The sequence below is a fragment of the Anticarsia gemmatalis genome, chromosome 15 (assembly GCF_050436995.1).
Source record: "Anticarsia gemmatalis isolate Benzon Research Colony breed Stoneville strain chromosome 15, ilAntGemm2 primary, whole genome shotgun sequence".
In the NCBI taxonomy this organism is placed as follows: domain Eukaryota; kingdom Metazoa; phylum Arthropoda; class Insecta; order Lepidoptera; family Erebidae; genus Anticarsia; species Anticarsia gemmatalis.
Genome location: NC_134759.1, coordinates 435,038 through 451,906, shown reverse-complemented (window position 1 = coordinate 451,906; position 16,869 = coordinate 435,038). Strand labels below are relative to the sequence as shown.

General features: G+C 34.0%; 2 non-coding genes across 2 annotated transcripts; both read left to right on the top strand.

Annotated features, from left to right (window-relative positions):
* The first annotated feature begins 14,298 nt into the window (after window positions 1–14,298).
* Window positions 14,299–14,370, top strand: TRNAE-UUC (transfer RNA glutamic acid (anticodon UUC)). Its single transcript has one exon. It is a non-coding gene; the product is annotated as a tRNA-Glu (tRNA).
* A 932-nt stretch (window positions 14,371–15,302) lies between these two features.
* Window positions 15,303–15,374, top strand: TRNAE-UUC (transfer RNA glutamic acid (anticodon UUC)). Its single transcript has one exon. It is a non-coding gene; the product is annotated as a tRNA-Glu (tRNA).
* Window positions 15,375–16,869: the final 1,495 nt, after the last annotated feature.

Below are 16,869 nucleotides of genomic sequence, written 5' to 3'. Positions count from 1 at the left end.
AAAAACCTGACCATCACCAAGTGGAAAAGTCAACATACAATCTGAAAAATTCTCAAAAACCAGTTCGGTAGTTATTCTCAATCGTTTCTCGGAACGAAACTTCAAAAATATTTCCCAGATATTTTACACTCGTTTCCAAAGGTATGGTGAGTGCCAATCTGTTGTACAAAAGCTGATGGAACATACCAATTGTCACCCCCCCTCTCCCCCTCCTATCACTAAACTCCAAAAAGCATAGAAATAAACACATTGCTAACGTAAATATACAATATCAATGACGTAAAGCTGTATGTACACTTGAGTGTGAAAGATGAATTGCGAAATATAAGATAACAGCATGATTTCGAAAGTATTGATTTAATTTTGTGTAATGTCAAAAAAAATGCTGTTTCTGTGGCTAGAGTTTTCTGGCACTGCTATATACCAAGACTTAACTAAAGAACTCCCACATGTTTCAATGTAACAATATTCGCATTCAATCGTGCATCCTAACCTTTATGTTTCAATTATGACGTAACGTTTGATTCGAATAAATAAACACGGAGTTTAGGTCCGCGTTCGAATCCGATTGCCTTTAAAAACGTCCACTGATTGTGTTTTACTTTCTCTGTTTGTTTTATGTTGTTAGTGCGTGTGTGACAGAGAGCACAATAGTCGTACATTTATAAAATATGTATATTTGTTTGGATACAAAATATGTGTGTGTCTAGACAGTGACTAAATATATTTTTTTAAAAGTAATGGTTTGTTAAGTGGAGATAAAGTCGCTTACTGCAATCCCTATAAAGTTCCTTTGCTTCATTCACATTAGATCTTATCATGAGATACTATTTGACTTTTTGAAGGACTCCACCGATGTGATATAGGTATGTCTAGAGCTTTTCTTCTTAGTGATCTCATTTTCTAAAGTCAGTACCTACATTTCTTAATTTACCGACTTCGCAAAAACGCAGCCACTGCAACAGCCATCAATTTATCTCCAGTTCCCTCTATACTTTATATTTCTTCTTTTCTTTCACTTGTTCACTAGCACATATTGTTTCTCTCCCTCTAATTACTAACACATACATTCTCTGTCCTACTCTAATTAGTCCGCTTCGAAATAAAAAATCTATTCTGTTTCGTGTTGGAAATGTCGATTGAAATTTGTTCTAGTTTTCGATGCAGGTTAAAAAGGTTGATTGTTTTCTTGTGTGGAACAAACGGAAGCTAAATTGCAAGAATTTGGAAAGATGCAATTTGAATGTTTAACTAAATTAAAGCATCGTGAATATAAAGTTACCAAAACTAGCGCAGTTGCGTAAAATTGGAGAAGCATTTAAAATTTTTGAATCTGGAGGTAATCCTTTATCATATTATAAAAAAAATATTTCATTTATTTTAGCTTTCAAGCAATCCAATCATAATTCAGAAAACGCTAGCGCAAGCCTCTACTCTTGAGTACAATATTCTAATACTAACTATAGTTCTCTTACTAAAATAATACAACATACAGTTCCACTTTCCAGTTAAAGTTCCTAAAACATCCGTCCCAAACGTACTAAATGTGTTTTACATTTCAAAATACCTGCATTTCATACAATTCACTATATAAATAATATTTCATATTAATGTTCAAGAATGTTTAATACATAAAACCACGCCTGTTTTACCCGAAGGTGAACACACCTGAAGGTGAACATGGATGTATTTACTTTAAACATAAAGTGTATGAAATACATCCATGTTTCACCTCACTTCCAATGTTAAGTCTCATGACATAGGGGGTGAGCCTATTGCCATATGGCGGGCACTATGCCAAACTCTGGCCTTCTTTTCATAAGGGTAAGCAGAGACCAAAGAAGGCCACTAAGTAAGATCCCTATAATCTTGTCTTGCCTCGTTCACATCCATACATCTTATCATACAGGACTACCGGTTAAGATTACAACGCACCTGATTCTTTTAGCAAGACGTTGCCGATATGAGCTACTTTGAGAATAACCCAAAAAAAATATAAAATACCAAATGAGCTTTGACCTTCCAAATAAGAAACTCGAGACTTTTTGATTAGACGTATACATTACTGCTTATACTCATACTACATTAGCAATATACCGTTTATAAACGGTATTGAAATAAAAAACTTTCCCCGCTGTAGTCGCGGCTCGTTGTCGACCGCGATAATCCGTAATAATTGATAGCTTTGTCGCCTAAAGGGACGATTGTGAGGTTTAAAATATTGTTTTTCCACCGTGGGTGTTTAAGATACAGATAATACCTTTATTTTTGTATTATTTCTTGCTTGTTATTATAGTATTGGTATCTACGGTGGCCTTGAATTTAGGTCGAATTATGAACTCCTGATGGTGACTTGGCTACGATGATTAGTTTAAATTAAAGTAACTATTAGGAATGAGATTATTTCACTAAGACCTTGCCAGAAATACTACTTGCTAAAATAAAGTTTTTTAGCTCGGTCTGAAATCGAACACACGACCTTGCACTAAAGTCACTCAATACTGTTGCACCACAATAGTATGTATTATGAATGACAATATTAATAATGGTTACGAGAGTTTTGTACGTAACAAATATTTTATTGTCATAACGTTTGAATCATCTAGACAACAGGCAAGAAGCATATTATAAATAACACAGTTATGTTTCTAAGAAGTCCTAATATTATACAAAATATTCAAGAACCATCAAATATTCAGCTACAAGCATTATTTTATTACTGTATATTCGTACACATCGATTTTGACGAGCTCCGTACTTACGGAGGGAAAATTTTCAGATTCCCTCTTTGCAAGAGGAAATAATTTATAAAATGAGCCACTCCGCTAGATTGGTCGTTAGCTGCGAACGTTAAAAGGTCAAAAGATTGACGTGATCTTTTGGAAACACATTTTTGGAAGTTAAAATAGAAATTGAGTTGAATTTTGGTGAATTCGGTTTTCAATTATTCAATGATTTTGTTGGCTTCCTTAACCTTAGTTGAATTGATGGATTCTATTTTTACTTTAAATACACTTTGATATTTTTCACATACCTATATATCTACCCGTCTATTGAGTTTTTTACTCACTATGCATTTGGTGTTTGTTTCATCTTCACCAACCTAATAATAATAAGTCTTGGTACGAAAAGCAGTTGGCCCTGGGCCTGTACTCGCACTGGTCTTGCCGGTTATCCGTCCCACCGGGCTATAAGAGTATTGGAATAAAGACTATGTATTGCGCATACACTTTCACACTGTAAATAAACTTAGCTATCTGGTTTAATTAAAACTAGCCGCCGTGGCTGAATATTCGGCTAGGGGGCTGTTAAAATTTTCTATAAAAAATATTTAAAAGCCTAACCTTCCCCATAAATCCGACCTAGTTATGATAATTACAATTACGTTAACTCTACCAAAATTAATGTAGAGTCGTTATGTAGAGTTGTTCCTTAACTAGATTAATGGAAAGAGTCACGTATGGCCGGAGGCCGGAAGTTGTGACGTCACCGCCGGTATTATGGCTACCGTCACGGAAGTAGAGCGGCTCTATGGTTTGTTCATTAATTTGTCTTTGGAATTGTTTTATGTGGGACGTTTTGAAGAATTTTTACATCTGGCTAGGTTTTTTATTTGTATTTATGAAAATAAGAGTTAATAGTCCATTTAATGTAAAATGAAAAAAAAACTATTTTTTTTTATTTTAAATGGATTCCCTATGCACGTTGTATGTTCGTTACTTTTAAATTTTAGCCTGCTTTGTAGCCTGTGATTTCAGCTAGTGTAACCAACACCGAAGTGTCAGGTATTAAATTTAATATTGATGTTGATCAGGTATTAAATATATTTATTAAAACAAAAAGTTATACGCTCAAAAACAGGAGTCGCGGATGTTGGCAAGAAAGCTGCCAAACTTAAGTGGGATTGGGCGGGTCATGTTGTTCGGATGCATCCAGATAGGTGGGCAAGTATCGTCACAAAATGGATGCCTGAAGGTCGACGACGACGGCGAGGCAGGCCGAGGAAACGTTGGCGTGACGATTTGGACACCTATCTGGAAGGGTGGCAAGAGATGGCTGAGGATAGAGACCGGTGGAGGAGTTTGAGTTGAGTTGACTGAGGACAGTATAGGTTAAAAAAAAAAAAAAATAAAAAAAAAAAAAATAACAGAAAGTACAGAAAACTGTTCATCAACATTATTTAAAGTAGTGTGAAGGCTTTCCATTTGTTAAGCCCATATTATTATACTTAACTTTAAGTACCAGTTCAAATAGTATTTAATCTCTCTCAAATTTTTTCTCCAGATAGGCAACACGTATCTGTTTTTTCACAAACATTATACTCCATATAACAACATGCTATCAAATCAAAACACCATTACGTCACACACAAACACCCCCAAGGGAAATAAACAACGTAAAAAATAAAATAAAAATTCAATACGGAACACTCAGCGATTGAAGATTAACGCGATTTGCCAACAAATCAGAGCGATTCCATTAAAGGAGAAGCCGGTGTGTAAACAATATGGAAGCGGCTTTGCGGTGCGGAGGTTTTTAAAGCTTTCTACTCACATGTGGCTTGTCTGGCGCGGCTTTCTACCACTATCTGCTATCGACTAGCTAGGGACAATGTTTTTATGAAAAACTGATCAGTTCTTCCGTTGGAATGAATTTTTGACAACACCTACACTTATTTAAATGACTGTCTGTGTATTTTTGGTGTATGCGACTGCTGATCAAAAGGTCCCGGGTTCGATTACCGGGTTCCGAAGCGATCTTTTGATATTTTCTAATTTAAATCAGAGTATTTCTCAATAGTAGCACGGAGTTTGCTAAAGACTCCGGTATATGGCAATAGGCTCACATTCTATTATTTGGGATTAACGCTGTAAATAGCGAAAAAGGGATGTATATTATTTCATAGATTATAACACCTTCGGGATTGACAAGCGTGATATTATGGAACCAGAGATTTTTGTAGCAAATCGTCATAACACAAAAATAAATCAGAATCATTTTACAAAAATTAAACACAACATTGAAACAGACTAATTAGTAATCTCTATAGCCAAAATCTGTTAGTACCGAGCTAATATTCATACACATAGATACACACACACTGTACCGCAGTGCAGTATCCATTCCCACTTTGTATTACTTGCGGCCAGTTTATAAACCTTGTAGTCCAGTCATTATAGTAAGTTCACCTCGGAATTCGAGATACCCAGCTGTAAATTTGTAAATACTTGTATATTGACACCCTAAAAGTTGTCTCAAAACCTACATATGGTAGGGTGTACGCAACTATAAAATTTCAAGGTCAAAGGTAACAAAAACCGGTTTTTTGCGCTTTTTTTGTAAATATCTCATTTCCTATGGAATTTTTGCTATGTGTATTCATTATTAATATTATACAGTATAAAATTATCTACAAATGTTGTTTGAAAACATTTTTTTTACGGTGAACCGTTTTCGAAATAGAGGGCGGAATAATTTAGTCATTGATTTATCGATAGTTCATCAACTATATATGGCGCATTTTCAACCGTAGGCACCGGTTGACCTGAAATGATCCTGTGACCGCGCGCTCTCCGCCCTCTATTTCGAAAACGGTTCACCGTAAAAAAAAATGTTTTCAAACAAAATTTGTAGATAATTTTATACTGTACAATATTACTAATGAATACAAATAGCAAACATTCCGTAGGAAATGAGATATTTACAAAAAAAGCGCAAAAAACCGGTTTTTGTTACCTTTGACCTTGAAATTTTATAGTTGCGTACACCCTACCATATGTAGGTTTTGAGACAACTTTTAGGATGTCAATATACAAGTATTTACAGACTTACAGCTGGGTATCTCGAATTCCGAGATTCTTACCTAATTTAAGCTTAAATGACTGGACTATTGATAATGTTTATATTAAACCACGTATATAGCTTAGATTGTATAATATACTGATGTAAAAGTAACTGTGTCGGTTTGTCACTCTATTACGTTTAAACTATGCAACGAATTGAGACTAAAGGCAGGGTGAATAATTCAGTAATTATTTTTTTCTATATAAATTTCAAAAAAAATAATCTAACAGTTTTTTAATACAATTGTCCTGAAATAATAATGTAACAATAATTCATGGAAAAAAATAACCGGACTCGTTATAAAAAACTATAATTTCAATGTAATTTTTTATAGATTAACAAATCATTAATACAATAAATACACTGTATGACAGCAATACAAATAAATACATCATATAAAAGCAAAAGATGAAAAATAAATAAAATTTACTTCAAAAAATATTTAACTCTACAACGTCTCCGTGCTATGAGCACGTATGACACAAACTCATAAAGGCATGTAAAAGACACTCGTTATTACCAAGAACAAGAGAATACCAAAGTTTTATTTCACGAAACGTCTTCATAAAGAAATACTTTCAAATGTAAGGCTTTATAAAAGTTTCTCACACAAACATTTGTGTGGTTAAATTAAAAAATACTTGGAGTAGAATGTTTGCGATTGTCTTTCAAAGAGTTGAGATTAGTTGCCAGAGGTCTGTTGTGTTGTTAAAAATATATTTAATCGTCGTTGACTTACGTACATACTATACAGAATACATAGCTGTATATAATAAAGTTGGGTTATCAGGGGAGTACCCTGTAGTAGGGGAGAGCCTATTGTCATTCTACGGTGCACGATATCAAACTTCAAGCTATTGAGAGATATTCTAATATAGAATACAAAATACCATTAGTGCCTTGACCGACTCGGGAATTCAACACGAGACTTCATGATCAACAGTCGGATACTACCGACCACGCCACAGAGACAATTAATTGACGACACTTAAAAATTATGTATTTTGACTAAAGGTCCTTAGTACTTATTTTATGTTTGTTCAATAATGTCATTAAATCAGTAAATAGGTTCAATTGTACCATGCCATATCGGTTATAGGTTATAAAGTTACTAAAGCTAGTTTACACACCAATATAAAACAGTTTCCTTCAGATAAAGTTGTAAAAAAATATTTAAAATGAAAAATTTTACGCCAAGAAATAAAGTTCCGAAGAAGATCTTTACAGAAAATCTTTTAAAATATAAACTCTACGCTCATAGCCAATTGCATCCAATGATAGCTAAGCGTGGTTAAACGATCGACTTAGTTAAACTATCTCAGTTTATTGAAAGATAAGATTAGAGTTGCTTGATACAGAAATGCATTTTCAAAATCTTTTTAATATCTATACTAATATTATAAAACTGAAGAGTTTGTTTGTTTGTTTGTTTGTTTGAACGCGCTAATCTCGGGAACTACTGGTCCGATTTGAAAAATTCTTTCAGTGTTAGATAGCCCATTTATCGAGGAAGGCTATAGGCTATATATTATCACGCTACGACCAATAGGAGCAGAGTACCAGTGTAAAATGTTACAAAAACGGGGAAAATTATCATTATCTTATGTGACGCAAGCGAAGTTGCGCGGGTCAGCTAGTAAAGAATATAAATAAATATTTGTTGGAATTCAAGCTGTTGTATTATGAAAATTCATATTTACAGCGTTTTTCCGGGGCTTCCGTGTTATTAAACTCTGTTCCTATATTCATTTAGTGACTCTTCAAGCTTACCTTTTAATATAGCAAATATAGGTTAAGGTATCTTTTCAATCATCTTTATCTAAATTAAGCAAGGAGGACCTTTATATATCCTATGTCCAATATTTAACAACGCCAAATCACAAATCCTATAATATATATTTTTATTTAGCGATTCATACTAAAACTAAGTTTTAGGACATTAGTCAAACAGCTATTGCCAGTATCGTACCGTCCAAGTATCTGCATATTATCATCATACAATAAACCAACAACACATACATCAAAAAGTAAAATATAATTACAAAACGCTCTCCACTAAAAGCACGTTGATCGGATAAAATTTCACCTAACATTTTCCAGCGGTACACTTTTGAAACTTATAGAAAAATTTCCATTTCGCAGGCAGCCTGACACAACTTTTATGAGAGAAACAAAAAAATAATACGAATAAACTGTAGTTATAACTGAATTCAGATGTAATTTCCATCTGTCCGAGTCACTGTAATATGAATACTTTTTCATTCAGAGTTTCAACGTTTTACATTTTGGTAATTACTTCTGTCTCTCCCTTGTTTTCTCTTATGTTTTGATCAAAGCTATGTATGGTCAAATGTTTAATGAGTTTCTCTGTATTTTGAAGGCGTCATTTGGTTTTTGTGGTGCAGAGTTTTGGGAGTTATGAAAAGATTTGAAGAATATTTTTGATTACGCATGATTATATTCCTATGGAAATATTTATTACTCTTACCCCCGGTTTCTGAGGTACATTTAACGGTAGTTTATCTATTTAGAGCGTTAAAACTCATATAAAAAAACGCAATGATAAACTACCGTTAAATGTACCTCAGAAACCGGGCATTAGTCATTTAGGTGATAGCCGAGACAACTTCATGTCTTTTTCCATCATTATAGTTTTAGTCAGAGTTTCGACCTAAAGTATTCTATAAATTATGCTAAATGACATTTGAAACGTGGAAAATAGCTGTAAGTAGTTAAGTTCTTTCTGTTCGACATATTCACAGTGCTTATGTAATTTTTCACACAATGTATCTAACTTTGAAACATAAACATTAACTTAAGGTTGATCCACTCTAAGCCCGTGTAATAACAAGTATACCAGCAAAAAACTTGTAGTAAAATGTTTCTAGATAGTTGTTAAGCCTAGCTAGTTGTATCAGCATTTTTGTTCGTGTTTCCCACTATATTATGGAAGAGTTAACAAGTGGCTGACGTCGGCTTTTTTGGCGGTACTCTCCAAGCTTTTGGGCGTTTTTTCGGCGGTCGCGTCGCGTGGCGCGGCATTCGTTAATTCTTACAGAGTGAATTTTTGCGGTAGCACTTTTTGTTCGAGTAAAAAAAGGAGGCATTTTACACTCTCCTACAGCCTTTGTGCTCGCCAGTTTGTTGCACAGTTCATTTTTCGGTTTAGACAATTACTTGGAACTGTGGCTAAATCTATTGGACATGCAAATTGCTTAAGTTTTAGGTTTTATTTTTGTAAAATCTATAAAGTGTTGCGCCGATAAAAGGTGGTTAATTAGACCGCTGGAGCTGCAATCTATTGCTGGTTCTGGCAAAATTTGATTCAGTATTTTCAAACGAGTTATAAATTAGTTAAGAGTTTTAAAATGTGCTAAACAATTTATAATACGCTAGGCACTTAATGGGTAGCCAACAAAAAAATATTTTCTAGTTTGTTTAAAAAAATATGCTCCCAAATATTAGTTGGCAAATTAAAAAGACGAACTTATAATCACAGTTGCAAATGAAAAAATTCATTCAGCCGGATCCTTTTCAGTGTTTATGAAAGGTTTTCATATGAGGAGTGGACCTAATTTTGGAAATGTGCCTCTATGAAAGCGAAGCCTTTGAGCACACGGGTCAGTGACTGACGCACCACTGAATGTTTGTCTGTTACGCTTTTTCATCAGACTAAATGAGGGTTGCAGCTAATTTGGAACGGGGTAAGGACGTGTTCCCACTACCAAAATTGGGAGTAGATGTGATAATACGAAATTGTGAACAATAATCTATCGAATGAAGATAAAGAGATAAAATATTTATTTTGGCGAGATATTCAATAGAAAAAAGTCACCTTTCAGAAAAAAATCTGGGTGCCTGAAGGAGAAATAGGATGGAGAAACTTTAAATATCAAAAGTAGCTTTAAGTCCCACTAGAGGCGCTTTTTACTTTAAGTAAACTGACTTTATACTAGCTGAGTGCTCCGACTCCACCTGGGTTTACCGCGATGTACATTAAACCTTTACATAATTACCCCTAAAACCTGTTTTAAAAAATCGCGTGCAAATCGAGAAATGAGTTTACCGCAAACAGACAGACCGACGTGGTGAGGGGACTTTATTTTAGAATAATTGTAGTGATTTAATATTGATTGAAAATTTATTACCTTTTGATAGCTAGAGACCGTAATCTTCCAACGATTTTACCATGACGATATATAATATTAGGAACGCGGCCTAAGGCTTAAATATAAGTTTCAAGACTAGTGTTTATTTTAGGTATGAGTTACTTAGGCACTTAGTTAAGATATTAAGTAAGATTAGGTTAGACACGCTTACTAAATACACCTAGTGTGGAGAGCTTGTTTTGTTCATAATTGGATGCTGGGAGACGGTCAACTGGAAGTGTTTGTATCCTCAGAGTCTTCTCGTAATCATCAGAAGACAATCTTGTGTGAGGTAATAACTGAGAGGCTATTTTAAGATAGACGTTATAGAATGAAGTTCAAGAAAAATGGTTCAATGACCACATGGATAACAAACTATGCTGATTGTAATATTGGAGAACTAAAGAGGGTTAGAAACAAAATTTGAGAAATATGTATTTGTAAGTTAACCTACTTTGGAACAAGGTAAACCTAACATAATTAAGCGTATAAGACCCGTTGCATTATAATATTATGTTTACTAGTCGCGAGAGTTTAAAAACGTTAATAATTAAACGTTTCAATAAATAATCTATACTTAATATTATAAAGCTGAAGAGTTTGTTTGTTTGTTTGAACGCGCTAATCTCGGGAACTACGGGTCCGATTTGAAAAATTCATGCAGTGTTAAATAACTTATTTAAAGAGAAAGGCTATAGGCTATATAACATCACGCTACGGTCATTAGGAGCGGAGTAGCAACGAAAAATGTTACAAAAACGGGGAAAAAATTTTGACCCATTCTCTTAGGTGACGCAAGCGAAGTTGCACGGGTCAGCTATTAAATATCAAAATTGCTGACAAAAATATATATTTTTAAAGCGCCGTACATAAAAAACAAAATCTAGATTACGAAAAGTACCCTTTTGCCCCATATAAAACTAACTCTACAAAATAAACAACATATAAAACTATTCAAAAGCATGTATTTGCTCACAAATAGCAGTTATTTTACAATATTCAATTAACGTTGAGTAACAAAGTGCTTCGGTCACGCATGTCAGCTGTTTGCGTTGAGTTATTATATGTCGTTACTTATGTACTTATTGTTTATTAAATAATGCATGGGTTGTGTAGTTTCAAGTAAGTAGTTGAATTATTGTTATATACTTTATATGTTTTTGTAACATTGTTACTGGCACTCTGCTCCTATTGGTCGTAGCGTGATGATATATTGCCTATAACCTTTCTCGATAAATGGGCTATCTAACACAGATTTTTTTTTTTTCAAATCGTACCCGATTTGAAAAAATATTTCCTGAGATTAGCGCGTTCAAACAAACAAACAAACAAACTCTTCAGCTTTATAATATTAGTATAGACTTACTTACCTAAATAAATAGATATAACTGGAAAATTCACACACAGTCATTTGATTCCAAATTAAGCAAAATTTTAAATGTAATACATACCTATAGATAAATTAACAAACTGAAAATTTCAGCTTTCAGGCTATGACGGTTTATGAGATACAGCCTGGAGACAGACAGACAGACAGTAATAGGGTCCCGTTTTACCCTTTGGGTACGGAACCCTAAAAAGAAAGTATGTGAAAAGGACAATGAGTTACTAAAGCATTCAAAATTACGTGGGCCACTACTTATATTTTGAGCCTAACTATGAAAAACGGTAATAACATAATTAAGCGTATAAGACCCGTTGCATTATAATATTATGTTTACTAGTCGCGAGAGTTTAAAAACGTTAATAATTAAACGTTTCAATAAATAATCTATACTTAATATTATAAAGCTGAAGAGTTTGTTTGTTTGTTTGAACGCGCTAATCTCGGGAACTACGGGTCCGATTTGAAAAATTCATGCAGTGTTAAATAGCTTATTTAAAGAGAAAGGCTATAGGCTATATAACATCACGCTACGGTCATTAGGAGCGGAGTAGCAACGAAAAATGTTACAAAAACGGGGAAAAAATTTTGACCCATTCTCTTAGGTGACGCAAGCGAAGTTGCACGGGTCAGCTATTAAATATCAAAATTGCTGACAAAAATATATATTTTTAAAGCGCCGTACATAAAAAACAAAATCTAGATTACGAAAAGTACCCTTTTGCCCCATATAAAACTAACTCTACAAAATAAACAACATATAAAACTATTCAAAAGCATGTATTTGCTCACAAATAGCAGTTATTTTACAATATTCAATTAACGTTGAGTAACAAAGTGCTTCGGTCACGCATGTCAGCTGTTTGCGTTGAGTTATTATATGTCGTTACTTATGTACTTATTGTTTATTAAATAATGCATGGGTTGTGTAGTTTCAAGTAAGTAGTTGAATTATTGTTATATACTTTATATGTTTTTGTAACATTGTTACTGGCACTCTGCTCCTATTGGTCGTAGCGTGATGATATATTGCCTATAACCTTTCTCGATAAATGGGCTATCTAACACAGATTTTTTTTTTTTCAAATCGTACCCGATTTGAAAAAATATTTCCTGAGATTAGCGCGTTCAAACAAACAAACAAACAAACTCTTCAGCTTTATAATATTAGTATAGACTTACTTACCTAAATAAATAGATATAACTGGAAAATTCACACACAGTCATTTGATTCCAAATTAAGCAAAATTTTAAATGTAATACATACCTATAGATAAATTAACAAACTGAAAATTTCAGCTTTCAGGCTATGACGGTTTATGAGATACAGCCTGGAGACAGACAGACAGACAGTAATAGGGTCCCGTTTTACCCTTTGGGTACGGAACCCTAAAAAGAAAGTATGTGAAAAGGACAATGAGTTACTAAAGCATTCAAAATTACGTGGGCCACTACTTATATTTTGAGCCTAACTATGAAAAACGGTAAATATGTAAGTGAAAACTAGTTTATCGTGTTCTCGGGTATTCCTATGCGTGATCTAGATAGATTTTTATCTGATAGAAATATTTTTTTAATATTTTTTTTTCTTTCGCGAAGACCCCTCAAAAACAGGGTGTTTAAAAGCATAACCTGTTTCTTGTGCCGATGAAATATCAAGGTTAATGCTATTTATTCTTGACTTTTTGGAACTAAATAAAGTCATTTGATATCAAACTGTAGTGTATGGCGAGAAACTAATTTATTCGATTATTTTCGTGCACATAACAGCCGGTTGTTTAGCGAGATGCGTTATGGCCGGCACTGTTTTTATTTAGCTAGGCCTGTAGGATTTTGTGATTTTTCCATATTTTAAACCAGTCTTTAGGTAAATTTTTGGTTATAAATCAATAAGAATTAACCATTCTGCATTTTTCTTAAGGCACTTTTCACCGTAACACAGTTTTTATAAGAAATCAAGGGACTACTTGTTCCGAAGTGCTTCAAACGCGAATATTTTTTTCTGGATTTGGTTCATCTTAAAGTTTCCATAAAGTCGACTGGTGTTTATTTTTGGGCTCATGCGCATTATATTCTAGATCCCTGTTTTATTACAATTTGATACACGTATTTTGAAGCCAAACGATGGACTTTTCAAGCATTTGTTTGCACTAATCGGCGCGAGGACCTTATCGAACTGTAGTAAAAAAAAATTGGTTAATTTAGAAAAAATCTTCTAATCGGAAATGTTGTTCCCTAATATTTTATATCTAAGAGTGGAAATAATGTTTAGGATTGTGTCATTCTTTTCTTGTATCAGGAAACTAAAATGCATAATTAATTTTCGCACAGCATCAATTTTTCCAGAGACAACTGGTGACCTTGGACGACCTTCAGGAATTTCATTGGTGATGGAAAAAAAATAATGATAGAACTCTATTTATTGGCGTTTTAAATTTTCAAAGGATTAGACTTTATCACCAAAATAATAAATAAGTCGATATAGACACGATTGTTTCTATAAGTCACGTCGAAAGTCGTAAAAAATATTTGCACGAAAATGTTAACATCCTAATGCCATTTTCCCGCACACTTACAATTTTCGATCGACGATATTAAAAATATTTTCAGCGCAGATTTCAAAACTTTCTTAGGAATGTAGTAGTCAAAAAGATCAAACTTTACGATGAAAACGCCAAATGGGGTCTAAACCAATCAGATTCGTCAAGGCTCAAAATATAAGTAGTGACCTAAGTAAATACCTACTGTAATAAATTACCTATTTACAAATAATACGACTATATTAAAAGATATAAATTGTACGCAAATATACAAACATAATAACTGTGCAATATTAAAAACAAACTATAAGTATAATAAAATAATTCGTCGAACAAAACGAGGCAATGAAATATGAGTGTTAAAATATAGTTTCTTACCATCTCCCGTATGGTCTAGTGGCTAGGATACCTGGCTTTCACCCAGGAGGCTCGGGTTCGATTCCCGGTACGGGAATAAACTTTTTGCTATTCAAAAATGTATTTCTGAATTTTTCTTTCTATCATTTGCCAATCAAATGGCCGGTCTAAGTGCCTTGATAAACAAACCTTATCTGTAGCGCGATTCTGTACACTCGGTACTGTCGAGTATCGGAAGTTTGACATTTAGAATGTGCTGCCAAAGTTATTCCTGCCACGCCCGTCAGAGGCGCTGATCCGATTTTCATATTTTTTTTTGTTAACTAATATTGTCGGTAGTCGATAGCAGTAGAAAATCGAGCTATCGCATTTATCAAGAACGGTATTTTCCTTTAGTTACCTTAATAATCTATTGTTTAAGTTTATTACAACGAACTATTATTTTGAATTTTTCTACACTAATTGGCTCTTCCCTCCAATAATCAACTCCTCAATTTACGAACAGAATAACAAAGTCTTGGACAAATAAATCAAGTCTAGTATTACGTGGAAGGCTAACTTTATATCCTTTGTAGAGTAACATGATATTAGACTCGCCGCTGTAGATAAAATGACGGTAACGTTGAACAGAAAGAGAGAGATTTTCTCTAAGAGTTCTTAAGGCTACTTTTATGCTAGTATTTGATTTTCTATAGCCAGTAAGTATGCCTTTTATAGTCTGATTTTCTTAGAAAGTTTAATAATAAAATGTTCTCGTCCATATTAACTATCGTAAACTTAACGCAAAAAAATTGCTAAACGGGTCTTGATTTCTTGAACGCAATGAGAATTTCAAAGGACATAAAACCTTATTTGTTCCTCGACGTTTCGTATTTATAGTACAATTATAATGTCTTTACAAAGTCATTGCAAATGACAGCATTTGATGATTTTTTCCCCTACTTTTTCAAGCTGTGTCGTATTACCATTGAATAGAATAGATACAATCATATTTAATAGCTAACGTTCAAACTGACAGTATAGAGCATGTCCCGTATGGTCTAGTGGCTAGGATACCTGGCTTTCACCCAGGAGGCTCGGGTTCGATTCCCGGTACGGGAAATACTTTTTGCACTCTTTTATTAACTTTTATACCAATTATAATGCTTAGTTTTCTCTAAAAATTACAGGCAAGATTCTCGCATTTGCCTTCATTAACTCGTGTTACTTATAATAGTACAATCATACTTAATTAAATTAAAATAACTCTATAACAAATCAAATTCAAAAATCCATTCAATTCAAATTCAAGAGGCGAACACCTCACGATTCGCACCACATTACTTCCACAAAATTAACCCCTATTATGAAGAAAAGGTCCTTTTCTAAAGCCCATAAAGTATTCAAAACATTTTGACGTCTCCAGTGAGTTGGCTTCAAGCCAAGCTCTGGTCTCACAAGTTGCGGCGCACGTTTGCGGTGAAAGCATTGCTTCTTGCATAAGAAATGACGGTTTAAACCACCCTATGACAATCTATTTCTTTGTGGAATTTAATTATCTTTGAGCAGTTGGTATGCTAAGCTCGTGATTTGAGTGTTTGAGGTGATAGAGCAATTGCTTTATGGGTGTTTGAATAGAAATTGCTTAGTGCGGGTTTCAAAGCTTTTTTTATAGTGGTGATGTTTTGCAGGATTGTTTGAAATACGTACATAGGTACTTACAGTCACTAGCTAAATATGTATATTATGTATAACCTGTAACTATTCTGGCAAATATGAAAATATGATTTTTGGGTAATAACAAGAACAGTGATTATAACATCACTTTGAAGGTAGTAATAAGTAACTTTACTATTTTCATGGTTAAAAGTGCTGCTGAAAATGTACCATTACCATACACCTGTTTAATAACCGACATAACTTTCAGATATAGAAAATTTAACAGTGATTTTAGGGTGAGTACTTCAAAAACTCATGATCGCTCTAAAGTTCATAATAACTTTAATACAAGCAAATACTCTCACATACACCTATTATATTCCAACATAATAAAACGTAAAGTACACTAAGTATTGTACTCAATTGTATAACGTCCAGTATTTTTGTACGAGCTCTAAACGGTTGCTTGTTTTGTAGGATTTAATCTACTTATTTAAAACAGTGAATATAAATCCATTTGCTGCTTCCATTTCATAATATTTCATTTTTATTCTGAGAAATGGTAATTGTATTTTCATTTTGTTTAAAGATATGAGTATAAATAATAGAACTTAGGCTACTTTTCCACCAGTGCAGCAGTGATGTGCTAGTTAAGCTGTGAAACTATGTGACCGTTTCTACTGATACTAAGTTTTGTATCAGTGCGAATGAGATGTGCTATGAAGACGCGCCGTCGTAACGTAGGCGTAGCTCCGTGAGAAATATGTGCACCTCTGCGATGTTTTGATAGAAGGGAAACGGTGAGAGCAGCGTGGTGACGCGGGAGGCGCTCACGCGTCATGCATAGCATGCATCCGTAGCACGCATCCGTAGCACGCATCCATAGCACGGATCCGTAACACGAATCCGTAGCACGCATCCGTAGCACGTATCCCTAGCTCGCACCCGTAGCACGAAT